Source organism: Coptis chinensis, chromosome 1 (genome assembly GCF_015680905.1).
Source record: "Coptis chinensis isolate HL-2020 chromosome 1, ASM1568090v1, whole genome shotgun sequence".
NCBI lineage: Eukaryota > Viridiplantae > Streptophyta > Magnoliopsida > Ranunculales > Ranunculaceae > Coptis > Coptis chinensis.
In genome coordinates, this window is record NC_141456.1 from 31,717,684 (window position 1) to 31,732,212 (window position 14,529).

At 37.9% G+C, this 14,529-nt stretch overlaps 1 long non-coding RNA gene and 2 pseudogenes across 2 annotated transcripts; all 3 read right to left on the reverse strand.

Annotated features, from left to right (window-relative positions):
• Positions 1-2,018: 2,018 nt before the first annotated feature.
• On the reverse strand, positions 2,019-3,882 carry LOC147523484 (putative E3 ubiquitin-protein ligase ARI8 pseudogene; annotated as a pseudogene).
• A 329-nt stretch (positions 3,883-4,211) lies between these two features.
• Positions 4,212-5,617, reverse strand: LOC147523485 (uncharacterized). The gene is made up of 2 exons (XR_015216104.1): positions 5,491-5,617; positions 4,212-4,728 (listed from the first exon to the last, which is right to left on the reverse strand). It is a non-coding gene; the product is annotated as an uncharacterized LOC147523485 (long non-coding RNA).
• A 300-nt stretch (positions 5,618-5,917) lies between these two features.
• Positions 5,918-8,638, reverse strand: LOC147523486 (uncharacterized; annotated as a pseudogene). Its single transcript, XR_015201290.1, has 3 exons — positions 7,693-8,638; positions 6,372-6,594; positions 5,918-5,929 (listed from the first exon to the last, which is right to left on the reverse strand). The product of XR_015201290.1 is annotated as an uncharacterized LOC147523486 (transcript).
• Positions 8,639-14,529: the final 5,891 nt, after the last annotated feature.

The window sequence follows — 14,529 nt, forward strand, 5'->3', positions numbered from 1 at the left end:
GCAAGAATTCGAGTTTTCATTTTAGATCCAAGCGCATACACGCGTGTATTATCATTGATTTAGAAGTACTTTCGAAGACAAACATTTGTGTATTGAGAAGATCCATACCGACAAGAACTGGTCGGATATGATGACCAAAGTCTTTACCGAAAAGGTAAGTTTGATGTTCTGCCTTATACCGCTAGAATGGTAGTAGACTCCTCCCGCTGATTTGGAAATTGCATGGATGTATCCCCCCTCACTGTTCGGGAGGGGAAGATTGTTGGAGTTATCCCTCACATGAGGAGAAAAAGAAGTTCAGTTTGCGTGGAGAAGTTTGGGCATGCACGCGCTCAGTTTGGTCTTGCCCAAGGCGCGCCCACGCCCATGCCATGAATAACTTACAGTACTTTGAGGGCGCGCGCGCTCGACATTGGCCTTGCCCAGGGTGCCCCCGCGCCCATGTCTATTTTCATAGTTTTTGGTTGCTATAGTAACCGCGAGATTGCGGGTTACTACATAAACAGAAACAAGGTTTTTGAAAACCTAAGCAACATGAAAAAGACAACACAAGAGAGAGAAAACCCAATCTTGAAAGCAATCAAGATTGAGAGATAAACTTTACAGAGATAGGAATGTTCTAGTAAGGTGAGAGACTGAAAAGAGTGATTGTAATCTTCTTTCCCACTTTATAAAAAGATTATTTTCCACTTTATAAAAAGATTAGCTCCTGTGGAAGTAGGCACCATTGGCCGAACCACGTTATATCTTTGTGTTGTGGTATGTTTGTTATTCTCTTTACATTATTATTTGTTGTTGATAGTTGTTTAGAGAGTTGGGCATGCTAGCTAGGTTCTAGTGGATATTTAGATCTTTGTCTGGAGTTGTTATTGATCATAGTACAAGTTATCTGTGTAGTGGGGATCGATTGGTATTAGTATTAACCCCAACAACTCTATGGCCGGAGTCCTTGCTTTCAGTAACGACCAAGTCCCTTGGGAACTGATGAGCAGAAGGAAGGGGGCAAAGACAAGATTACAAGACTGGAAACTCACTCAAGCTACATTTGGTGCTGATGCCAGCAGCGAGAAGAGGTACCAACATAAATGAAGGAGAGTCAATTTTAATTAGAAGCGGTACTAGACCTAAGCAACACAGAAACCCTCAATATGTCAACACAATACGAACAAAGATTTTGTGGAATTTCCATTTGTTGAAAAAATATGTATCCGGCCTGTATTTTTTTTTAATTGTTTTTTGTTTTTCCTAAGGAGAGCTTTTATTGATGGATGAAGCAATGTGTACAGTACATAGTGCACGTATGATCGAGGGAGGTCCTCATATGAAGCCATGAAGGTTACATATCTTAAAATAGCCAAGTGAACAGTGTGTACAAGCTCCACCTACTGATCAGTACTGTCCCTAGTGTCCTAACTAAATCCCAATATCCCAGCACAACTTAAGAAAGCATATATTCCAGTAAAAAACAATCATCATTTCAAATCGATAATTTTTTCTTGCAGAGAACCTTGAGCACCAATATACCACAACGGCACAACAAAGCTTTAATGTCGAGCACAATTCTACCTATTCTTGCACTTCGCTTCCTGTCACATATGAAGGTATAGAGAAATGTGGCAATCATTGCAATAACATACTAACGAGGGTAGTAAAATCTTGTTTGAACTTGAAGATCAAAATGACAAACTTTTCAAGGAGTTACAAGTTTATATCCTTACGTGTAACCAAAGCTTCAACATCTTCGTTCAGTTCATGCTCTCCATTATCATCGTCATTCATTTGTTCAACGTTAACCACTGTTTCACTTGAACTTTCTACTTGTCCTTTGTTACCAAAAAAATTTAGTATATCTCTCCTTTGGGATTGAGTGGCATCGTCTAATCTTTGCTTCTTTTTCCTTTTCTCAGAGCTAGAAGAATACTTTCTAGCCAGAGGATTTGGAGGCATGATTATATACTAATAATTAAAATTCACAAACAATCAAACAATGATATGATTAATTAAAAAATCACCACAATCCCAGCTTAGTGGCTTACACACAAAATACATACAAAACAATAGCTATTAATTGCAGAGACCGAGAGATTGAGAGGAGAAGTGGAGTCGTGGAGAACAAGCTTATGTACAGTTTAGTATGGGATGAGGGCCCCAGCCGGGCTGTCCTCAGGGCCGGCCCTGCACCTTGCAACTCGTAATTCCCTCTTGAGCCAAGTCATTCTCAAGTGCTCGGACCAGGTTCTCAAAGTATTTCTTAGTCACACTAGTCAGATTACTTAACTTTATTTTGAACTCCTTGAAATCTTCCAACGGTTCCTTGGCATCAAGGAACCGTACTAATCCTTCTCTGCACATTCATGAAGACGTTCTAACCCAGACTCAGCGTCACCTTGAAGGAACTCAAAGAACTGCCTCTTTTCAGGTTCATCCTCAGGTAGGTAAAATCCAGAGGCATAGGTCCACTTGAGCACGCGCCTGCATTCAATTATTTGTTCCCAGGCTTCTGTTATGAACTTGAGCTGTGCATCAGATTCACCCTGTCCGTCACGTAGAATGTTAATTTGCACAGTTTCTACTTGATGTAAATCTGCAACTGCTTTTGTCCTTGATTTATTGTTGGCTTGCCATCTTTCATAGTAGTGAGTATATTTCTCTATCATACTTTTAGCCATCTCCCTTCTCTTCTCCTCTTCGCCGTACAACCCCTTTTGCTTTGCTGCCTCATAACGATTACATGCATAGAAACCACCTGTTTTTCACCATGAGATGCCCACGAACCAAGACACAACCAACAAAACTCGTTTTTACAAGGAGGTGTGCAGGTCATATGCATGCAACCAGCGTTTTTCTGAATAGGCCGTTTGCATTTGGGACAGGGCTTAGAATTAGCTAAGATCCATGTAACGTTCTCTGATTCCGCACTGTTCTTCAACATCCACTTAACCACAGTATCACATTCCACGGGGCGATGTGTTTCCTCAAGACAGTTCCAGCAAAAGTTGTATTTGCAGTTACATACAACATCAAACATCTCACTGCCCATGACAAACTCCACCGCACTATCACAATCTGGAGCTGGGCACCACTTTACGTTTCTCTTCACTTCAACATACGAACAAAGAAGTAAACGCGAATACTTCCTCTTGATCTCTTCATTAGAAATCAGTGTATTCACCATGTCCTCACCCACAGCCGCAACACATTTGATCTCAGGGCATCGCATTGTTAAACATCCAGGACCATCATTAATTGAAGTAGTAATGTATCCCTTCCAGCATAACTTACAAAACATATGACCACACGAAGCACTAACCATATCTCTAGGAAGAAAGTCATCAAAACAAATTCTACAGTTAATTTCCTTCTTACCAGGAGGATAATTATGAACCGGTTTTTCCATTAACCCAACCTTGTTGCGCACCTTCTCTTCATCCGCGAACCAGTCATCCTTTACCTTGTTAAGGTCCCAATTGTACTGACTCAATAATACGGTAGCTGAATATTTTGTTATATTAAGCACAGACGATACTTCTGTAATAACTTGCTCCTGAAGATTTCTAATATCAGCTTCACATAACGCTGTGTGGTTATGCCCGCAGTCTTTGTTTTCGTCCTCCTCACTAAGATGTCCCCCAAAATCACTTCCTCCTTGAGAATCCAGTTCCTCTTCTTCTGCATCCGTGTAACCATCTTCGTCTTCGAAATCCATCTTAAAAGATTTAGAAAACAAACAACAAAAAGCTTGTTTCACTAAACTTTTCATCGTACACACCCTGTTTAAATATAGAGAAAACAATAACTTGTTTCCTATTCAAATATGTTACGGAATTGGAATTGGAATTGGAATTGGAAAGAAACACGACTTACCGTTTTCGGCTCTATATCGGAATTTTTATTAGTATTACGTCCCAGAGTTTTAACCGATTATAAACTCATTAGTGGCCCAATAAGTAAACTCAGTTTTAACCGCAGGGCGCAGGCCCAACGTTTAAGCATTCTCCCCAATTATATAAGTCAACTTCCTAACTTGAATTTTCCTAGAAAAAACATCAAGCCTCCAGAAACCATCCTAATGTATTATAAACTTATGAAGTTTAAACAATGAAAGAGCGGTCTTGAAGATGCAGGTTGAATTGTTAGAGCTGATGAACATTGCTTTTCCAAAAGCTACAAGGACAATAGAATTGCCAAGAAAATGTATGTAAGTAGGAAGAGAAACAAAAATACTTTGGCATTTATACATATATAACAGTCTGGTTTTACAAAGAATAATGAATAACAATAGGTGATGAATAGACACCCAACACAACTATTCTGCTATTTCAACACTGGTGCAAAAAATGAGCTCATTTTTCTTATACAGGCTTTCTTATTTCTTTCAAAATTATATATTCACACAAGTGTTACATAATGTTACAGTGGCTCAGCGAAACTGCTCGGTAGAGAACCCATGAGGATAACATGGTTGCTGTTTCTACACCCCAAAACCTTCTCCTGCCTTTTCTTTGAAAATAGATGGGAGAGAAACTTCATAGGTGATCCTGAATCAGGCTTCCTTGCTAAGGCATCTAAACCCTCCTCAGATTTATTCAACACGTGCTTTACATCTTGTGCAGGTCCTGCACCCCCAACCACCTTAAGAGCCCCACCACATGGACAATGTGAGAGGTTACTGAAGCAAGGCTTGTGAAAAACCACTTTACAATATCTGCATCTCTCAACCTCGTCCTCCTGTCAAATATTCTAGTATCATGAGTCACTAATCATGGCTAATTATGAGATAATCCTAGTTCTGAACATTTTGATTCAGTTTCTCAAGCAGCTATGAAACATCCATATGTATAAGATTGTCAGACAGCAGTGTTGAGATAAATAATCCCACATTAGGAATTTAAAGCCATGCATAACAATATATAAGTTCCTGGGGCAGCTCCATTTAGTGCCAATTGCTTTAGTTGGACGCTCCAAGTTTAAGTAGACATGATCAGTTACTAAAGGGGTTATATGAACTCCACTAAAACAAACTCCAGAAAAAATCCCTCTGCTAAAAATAAGGAATTTAGAGGCTAAATTTGGTGCAGATGTTCTCCCCACAATAGAGATCATTCCTCACAAAAAATCAGCCTTCAATATAAAAGTTGTTTTGAATGTTAAGGATTTATCTAATGGTCCAGATTGTTTGAATTTGGAAACAAATTTTTATAATGGAAATGTCTCCATTATAGGAAGACTAACTTCTCCAAAAATCACCCCTCAATTCATCTTGTAAATCCACTTGAGGCAAAGTTAATGGTCCCCGTTACTGAAACATTAACAACTTATGGGCCAAACTCACAAATAGGCCTGATTAAATTATCAAATGACAGAGATGGTGAAGAGAGAAAAAAGGTCAATAACATCTAGTTTCTTGCCGCCTTTGGTGAAAATAATATTAAGCCTCCCAAAACTTATACTACGTACTGCACTACTATTGCATCCTTCATAAACACTCACCTGAAAAGGAAAAATTAGGGAAGACGGGTCCTTACAAGCATGTCTAGCGCCACAGGGAATGCCAACATCACAGCACACTAAGCACTGCTGTGTTATGTGCTCAAGGATTTTGGTTGAGACGGTCTCTCTACCACGATCGAAGTGCTGCAGTAAAGAGTAAATATAGGGGAATATGGAAAAGACCATCCATACAAATAGATATATAAATGCATTCAAAACATGAAGAAAGCCAAATGTAAGGCTAATTTTATGAGATATATAGTCCCATAAAAATTTCCTATCTGAGTATAATACTATTTAGCAATCGAATGATTTGGATGCAATATAAGCCAAGATATTTGAATAATTGCTAAAGACTGGGAAATCACCTTGAAACGCTACTATATGATTAACAAGAAAAAAATATCGGCAACAAGCATAAACACCATCAACCGTCACACTAACGACAGAAAAATGAAACAATGTTGCAATACAAAATGGGCTAGCTTAGTTCTACCGTTCTACCAAGTGGCAGCAACCATAAAACACCACTATTGCCACTTCAAAGGAATTGTCATGCCTAGTGCAATGTGTTGCTTACAGTAAAGCACAGTAAATAAGAAAAAAGGCAAAAAAGAAAAACTACAAAATAAAACCCGGGTCCAAATATTCTACAAGCTCTAATAGTTGAATGTTAAGAAAATCTTTACTGAAGTGAAAAGTTTTTGTTGGGCGAAAACATTGTACGGTAGAAACTGGAAAAATAAAGCTGCTATTGCACAATTGAGGTGAGAATGTTTCATGCATACTTAAATTGAACAACGATCTCATGAATTTTTTATTATTATTTTCTTTTTGGGAGAGGAATTGAGCATAGCAATGAGTATGTTTAAAAGAGTTACCAGCAAACGCCCTTTTGATAGGTCAACAAGGTCGCCAGAGTGCAAAAAATCGCTCCCCTCAAGTAGATATTTGCGAGATCCCACCCCTTTGGACGGACTTTTCGAATGGGCAACGAACATATGGAACCATAGCTCCTATTTTCTTTCTGATACCCATGACATGGTGCAGGGCTGGGACTTTGGAAAATAGAAAAGGATTAACAGCACTGACACAAAGCATTGGCTGCATGAAAGAAAACAAAAGAATCTGTAAAGAACTATATAATTCAACAGCCCAAATGAGGATCATGTATTGCCAAAAATTTACAATGATTTGTCATAAGTTTTCTGACACAACGTGAGCAGCCAGACTGTGTTTAAATGGGTGAACGGTCAACATTAATCGATAAGTGCTCTCAAACATTGGTATCTTCATGAGGGCTCAAACTACTATTTAAGATGTCTCCCTAAATTGAACTTCAAATACTCTGTTTAAATAATTGAAATAAAAACATACTGAAATTATTGATTGTGTCGTTGCATTTAATAGCCATCAGTGCATTTTATTAAAACCGAAAAAAAAGCGTCTAGTTAAGGTACATAAGTGTGACAAAACAGAGAATACTAATTGTATCATATAGTAGGGTTTTAAACTAATGAAAAGAAACATAGAGTAGTTTCAGGAGCTTGGTTTTACATCAATGTTTAAGAATCTTAAAAACGTGTGACCAACATCATGACAGGTTGGAATACATAAGAAGTCCAGGCCCAAGTCAAGGAAACAAAAACCAAAAAACATAATTAGAGTAAGAGCTGAGCCAAGACCACATATTGTTAGGTCAATGCTGAGAATAGTCAAATGTAGATCTAAACCAAGTCTAAGGCCATATTAGTACCAAACTAAACTGAGCCAGGTCGGACGCTTAAAAACAAAACTAAAAACTAACGAAAAACTAAAAAGCAGAAACCATAAACAATACTCAATTTATATATGGGGGGATAGAGCCACTCCACTCCAGCCACATCCTAGCCACTCCCAAGAGAAATAAACAAAAATAATAGTAAACAAAAATATAAAAAATAATAAATAAAGCCTCGCGGGCAATACACGCTAACTCCATTAAGTTAAATTGATTGTCGGAGATATAATACCATGTCTGAACTGAAAGCGAGGAATAAAAGACACGGGCTACTATCAGCATACACATCTATTTGTTGTTTAAATCAAAATATGCATAATTAGTGAAAGGCTAGCTTCTTAGCACAACCAGTAAACAAGAAAAACAGAAGTAACTCCCACGATGTGATAAACAATGAAAATACTATATCAAACTTTAATTACCTGGTCATATATTGAATCCAGGAATGATTTAGCCAGTTGTGAAACCGGATATTGACTGAAATCCCAAAATGCAAGACTTTAGCAGGCAGGACTGCAGTTTCGTTTGTATGACATGAAGCACAAAATAACTGACCAGAGTATTCACATAATCGAGGCTTGCCCCACCCTAATGTTTGCACAAATTCTCGCATCAGAGACTTCTCAGTGTCGAGGCATTTGTGGCATCCAGCACAAATATATTGCTGTGCTTCAAGCAACTGTTTCACAGGCTTATGTGGCTGAATATCCACCAAAAGTGAAATGGTCTTCCCAAAAGTGGGAACATCTTCTGCACATATCCCTCCTGTAAAGGCTGAAGTTGACTGAGGCACCCTCGTATTTAACAGAGACGAACTAGAAAGCGCTTTCTGAGGATATAAAAACCAATTAAGGGTGCCCGGAGCAATGTTAGGAGTGCTGGACTGCAAAATGGATTTTAAGCATTCTTGAATAAGAGCACTTCTTTCACTGACAACATTTGGAGAAGCATTCCCAAAAAACTTTCTTGATTCTTGCTCAACCCGTGACCAAGGGACTTGAAGGCTCAATCCATGATTGGTATAGTGTTCTCAGCTGGCGATAAAGTGTAAAGAAATCCGCGATACCGGGCGTTCAACCTCCCATTGATCCTTGCCACTCCACACTCTTAGCACATATACTGAGTACTCCTTAACACCAACAAGCCTCTCTCCAAGTGAGACATCTCCTTTTTGTTTTGCTCCTACCACTTGACCCCATCAATTTTAAAAGGGTGTTGAAATTAGGGGTAGGTATCATTGCTCCAGAAGTAGAAGCAGTGGAGCTACCATCTCTAAAAAGGCTGGGGTGATCTGTTACTCTGAGGGAACCTAGCACCATGTGTTTCGACTGCATCAAGTAAAATTTCTTCCATTTCCGAGGACTAACTCATCACATGATTCTTTTGACTTGGAATTTCCAACCTGCATAATTTCATGAAGAGATTTAATAGAAGAAGCTCAAAATTAGCTATGACAACGGCGACCCATCATCTACTAAAAATATGGATTCATAATGAGTGATGATGATTCCCACACGATAAACACATGTATCTCAGAATACATTTCATATTTTCATCCCTCGTAACTCCAGCTGCTGATTCCAAAACACAGAAAGATATCAACTTTTGGGCCTTTCTTGCTGGAACTGAACTTATTACAGCTTAGAATAATTGTCAGTTGAAATTCACTCAAGAAATTAGAAAGAACTGGAAAAATTTGCAAATAAGCTGAATTAAAGTTTCTAAGACTCCCACCACAACAGTTACACACTCGATTGATTGACCTTAGCTTCCTGTTTACTGTGTACTTATCATTTAAAGAACAATGTGACTAGCTGAATACATCAGAAATTCAAGAACCATTTCTATTTATCTGACAGAGCGATACAGGCGTGTGTGTCTACAGAACCAACAAAGATTAAGTCAAACGAGGAACTTAGCACGTTCCTCCTTAGTTACCCATATAACCCATATAAGACAATTTTAACTTCTGTTTTTGTTTTGGAACTCCCTAGTTAGTTAACAGACTACTGCAAAACACTAAACTCAGGAGACAAAAAGCGTATTGAAGCATATCAAACTGAGCAGGAAAGACAAAGAATACACAATGTCTAAAGCAGTCAACCACCCTGCATTATGGTGCTGGCAACTATTTCAACTGCCTTGGGCAACATAAACTTATGCAAGCTTTGACAGACATATGAGTTATGGTGCTGCTGGAGCAGTATGCATGGAAGCACATTGAGATATCTTTAGGGCTGCCTAGTGCTTACAGGCGATTTCCATGCAACTAATGCTGAGCATTCGAATTTCTAGGTGCTGAAGTAGCCACATTGTTGGCTGCCGGCTGTCCAGTTCCACCTTAGGTTAAAAGCTTGAAATTTTGGAGGGTGACAAAAGAATGTTATCAATGTTTTTTGATCTAATGATGCATTTACTGACTGGAATAAATCATCCTTAGTTAGCCATATAAAGACCATTTTAAATTCTGTTTTGATTTGTAATTTTATTTCAGTCAATCCAACAGGGTTGGGATGGCACATGATTTAGCCAACTGGGAACTCCTTTTTGGCCCCCGACCCCCTTCCAAAAAAAAAAACTCCCACGTTTTGGATTCTGTTAACAACATTATTACACTATAACGATATAGATGGATGATGGTTATCATCCACATACAAACACATATACAAAACAAATGGAACTCATTGAAACTATACTAATACCACAAAAGAAAGTTATCAAGTCATTCATTGTGGAAACGGCTAGGAAATGGGTAAGGTATTATGCAAACCAATGCTCTTAATACCGCGAAAAATCTTACTGACCTTAATTTGTGCAAGATGACATTATAGAAATCCTTGTTTCCTTTCCTTCTTCTAAGCGAGTTTCCAACGTTGATGCTTAAGCCTCTGGATACTAAGGATATATATATATATATATATATATATATATATATATATATATATATATATATATATATATATATATATATATAAGGTTTAAGAACATGATTCTATTTTCCTTTTGAAGCAAGTGGCCGACTTATATTTGGGACAAGTCTTTCTCTTTTATTTTTCCATTTCATCCTATTTCTCATACCATCACTTAGGTAGGTTCTTTTATTTGGTTTAATAAATGGGTAAGGATTTTTGGTGAAAGTGAAAGGTTTGATGAACGGTTCGATTGGAGTGACTAGCGGTAAAATTTGTAACGGTAAGAATTTTTAGCTATGTCGATCCAAAGAAGGCCTAAATTCTCGCCTAGGGTTCGGTGGTGATCAAGTAAGTAGATCGTAATTTCCTCTTAATCGGAAAAACTACTCCTCCGTGTCATCACACACAAATCACTCATATAAAGGCTTTTGGTTAGATTCTCACAGATTTATAGTTTAAGTAACTAACCGTTGGTTCCAGAACTTACCGCTATGTACAATTAATGATACTTTCGGTTATATGAATATTCATGAAAAGATGTATAAACTATTGCATCATTATTATCTAAAGTTTCTTAAAACAAATCCTAATTCGGATACTAATGTGAGATTTCTAGACAATTTTCATCGATGAAAAGGAAACAAGACTTTGTCGGTAAGTACAATTATTAATATGAAAAAAAAACATATATAGGCTACAAGATGCCTAATTTTTGCTCTGGGGTTTAAAGCACCCCAAACGAGGAATGATGCTTAGTCCTCTAAGGATCAATAATTAAAGAGAGAAAGCACCGAGAACCATAAGCAAAATTAGGGCTAGATTCTTGGAGCGAGAGGTGGAGATCATAATATATTATTGAAAGAACAAGAAAATGTTCAATAGCACACTAAACATAGCACAGATATAATGAACCATAAAAATACGAAACATGAAAAACAATAGCACACCAAATAGAAGGTTTAGCTAGATATATGTACAATGGCAAACTTAAGTTTACCATCCAGCGAGACGTGAAGGTGTCTCAAGGCCTCTTTAAGGAAATGCATTTTCAGCATCACGCCAATAGATAATAGTCCGCGGTTTTCGCCCATTCTTTGTCTCCGATTCCCTCAAATTGGTCTTCATCTTTTAGTCCTTTGGGTAACATCGAACATGCCTCGTGTATCGAAATGGGGCGCCTTTCCATTGACGAAACCTTTAATGAGAATGATTATGTTTCTTTGGGCACATGGAATCCACCTGACCACCAGTCATGAAAAGTAGCTGCAAACTGTGGGAAATGTGTCTTCATGATTAAATAGCGGTGGTGGTAAAAGTATATACTTATCTACGAAAAGCGCGAGCTCGTTTCAGCTGGAGACAACACAACCTAAAATGTTAAATAAAGCATGACCCCGAGTAGTGCAATCTGAACGAAAGCGACCTCATTGGCGATGAAAATGCCAATCTCCCATAATGTTCAGTACAAATAACATTGCAGTCCCCATGTTCATGGTCATGCTTGCTAATGGAATGGTGATGTTGCGCCATGGTACATGGCCAATCTCCTTCGCGTTTGATCTCAAGACCATCACCATAAGAGTCGCCAACGCCGAAAAAAGGAAAGGAATTATGAAAGATGTACCGCCAAGATCGGCCGGGTTAAGTGATATGGAAGGTCCAAAGTTAGGGCAAGTTGTTGTTCAAAAAGATATGGGGTGTGTCACCAACTCGGATTGTGAACCCTTCTAAGTAGAAACCATGTGCATGGTTGAATCTTTGGTGTGTCTTCCATATTAGCATAAAGTATGCAGCCAAACTTGGAGAATACGTTTGGTCGGGGTTGAAAGAATTAGGAAGACCACCCAATGTTTGTGATGTAATCATGGAAGAGATGGCCATAGGCATTGGAATCCATCATAGGCGAAAAGGATTGCTTTCGGGAATGAGTTTGGGAGGGACCATGGATGATGAAGATGTTTGGTTTGATGAAGATGCCATGATGGATGAAGTAATGAACTAGGTAACGACAACCGGATGGAAAAATGAGTATGTAAGAAAATAGACCCTCTGTAGCACATGTTAAAATTATATTAGTCACAATGGAAATGATGACAATTCTACTAAGCATTTCATACAAAATAAAACAAAAGGATAAGATAAAAAATACATAGTATGCGCACGGAAAACGTAATAACATATATGATTATATACTTATTGACTTAGTAATATCATGGATTCTGATATTGATCTAGGAGATGCATATTTTGCACCGCATCGTTTAGGTCATCTATTTGTTGGCGAGCTGCATCTGAATGTCCCCTTAGGCGTGAGAATACGGTTTGATTTTCCATTAGGAGAGCATGATTTTTCAAGAATTGAGAATGATTTTCCAAGATCTCTTCTTGTTCAACATCATCGTTGCTTGACGATCTTGGAAATCTGAAGGGTTGTGATGATGATATTAAACGGCGTGTATTTCCCTCAAACCCCGATGAAGAAGTTTAATGCCTTCCATGGGATTAATAATATTCAGCATGACATTTTCGTCAAATAAATGGTCAATTGGAGCTTGAGGTGTTACGCTCATCTATCGAGCATCGAGGGGTCAAAACCAACGGAGTAGTCTTTTGAAGTACCTTTATATATACTCTTTGAAGGGGTGTCTCGGAGATATTATTGGATAACCCAACGCGATCATAATCTAGCGTAACCAAAGTGGGTAGAACCTGGCGACCGCCTTGTTTTCTTGGTGATTACGTTCGGAGGTGTTGGATCGGACAAAAGTCATCTCTTTGAGTTTGCAAAATCAAAGTAGGTGAAGTTGAGTGCTTTGTGACTTGATTGGTGTGATGTACCTACCACATTATGTCCCGACCGATTGGAGCACAACACGTTGATTCTGTTTCAAAGAGCGTTGAAGAACCATGTGATGTGTATGTTCGACGTCGCCATGAGAATCTGGGTAGCTTCATGATAAAGTTTTTTCGCGAGAATCGAATGATGACTCTTGAACAAGGGACCCCGGTTTTAGTGGGATTTGAAGTATGTAGGAGATCATTTCCTTATTCAATTCAATCGTTGTCCATAGGCATTGAAGTAGAATTTTCCATCTTCATAACCGCTAAATTGGTAGAACATCAAAACCAATTCTCGGAATAACTAGTCTGAATGATATAGAAGAGGCCCATCCTCGACGATGATTTAGGTGTCAAAATAAGGAGAAAACCCGGCCTTCTTCGAAAGTTTTAGGTAGTCTTTCTCTGCCGTTATATTTTTCTTGGTTGAGCCATTCTTGGAAGGATAGTGAAAATTGTATGAATAAGAATGGCTTAAAAAAAAGATTTATAGGCAATCTATGAGGCTATACCAATCTGGGAGTCAAGTGTATTTAATGACCCATGTGATTATGAACGGCATCATAGGGGGATCCACGATGCAAGTCTTTGTCATGTCCGGATATCCAAATACAATTAATGAGATGGTTTAATGTTTAGAAAATCCTGGAGGAAAGTTTCACGGGGGTAGTTAAACTTACCGCGTAATTTCAGAAATGATCATAACTCGGTAATAGAATATGGATAGAATAATCGAGTCGCATGTGTGTGACAAGTGTTATGTGTACCTTGGCGTCAAGGCGTGATTTTCTCTCGAACACGATGTGTATCCATTAATTATTTCGTGAGTTTTGGATGGCCTTTCTTTGTTACTTATTATTATTATTATTATTATTTTATTATTATTATTTTATTATTTTTTTATTATTTTATTATTTTATTATTTTATTTTTTTATTATTTTATTATTTTATTTTTATTAGAGAGGAAAAGACTAATATACACAACTAATTAATACTGAACTTCTCCATTTAATAATTAACCATTACAAATGTGTGAGAATTATTTAACACACCATACTAATATACAAAATGAAAATCAGAAAAGAGCGGTTACATAGATCTAGATGTTCTCGATCATGTTATGCATGAGTGACAAGAGAATAATGATAAACACATTATCCATGACTAATGTGATAGCCCATTCAAGGTTCTTTTCCCATCGCTCTAGTTTATTCATTATTGGCAAGAAATTGAAAATTTGTGAAGATTGAGAGAAGGGAATGAGTGAAAAAAGGAAAGGAGAGTTGTATTTATAACTTGGTTTTACGACCGTTGGGCATGTGACCGTTTGGATCGCCTCATTGGGTTCGACCGTTGGGCTTTGAGAAGGCCCAATGAATCAAGGAGCAAACTCATATTTTTTGAAAGTACTATATTAAGCATAACATAAATAATTTCTCATTTAAACCGTCACGAGATACAAAATTATGAGAAATCAACCGATATATAATAATTTAGCACTAAAAATAA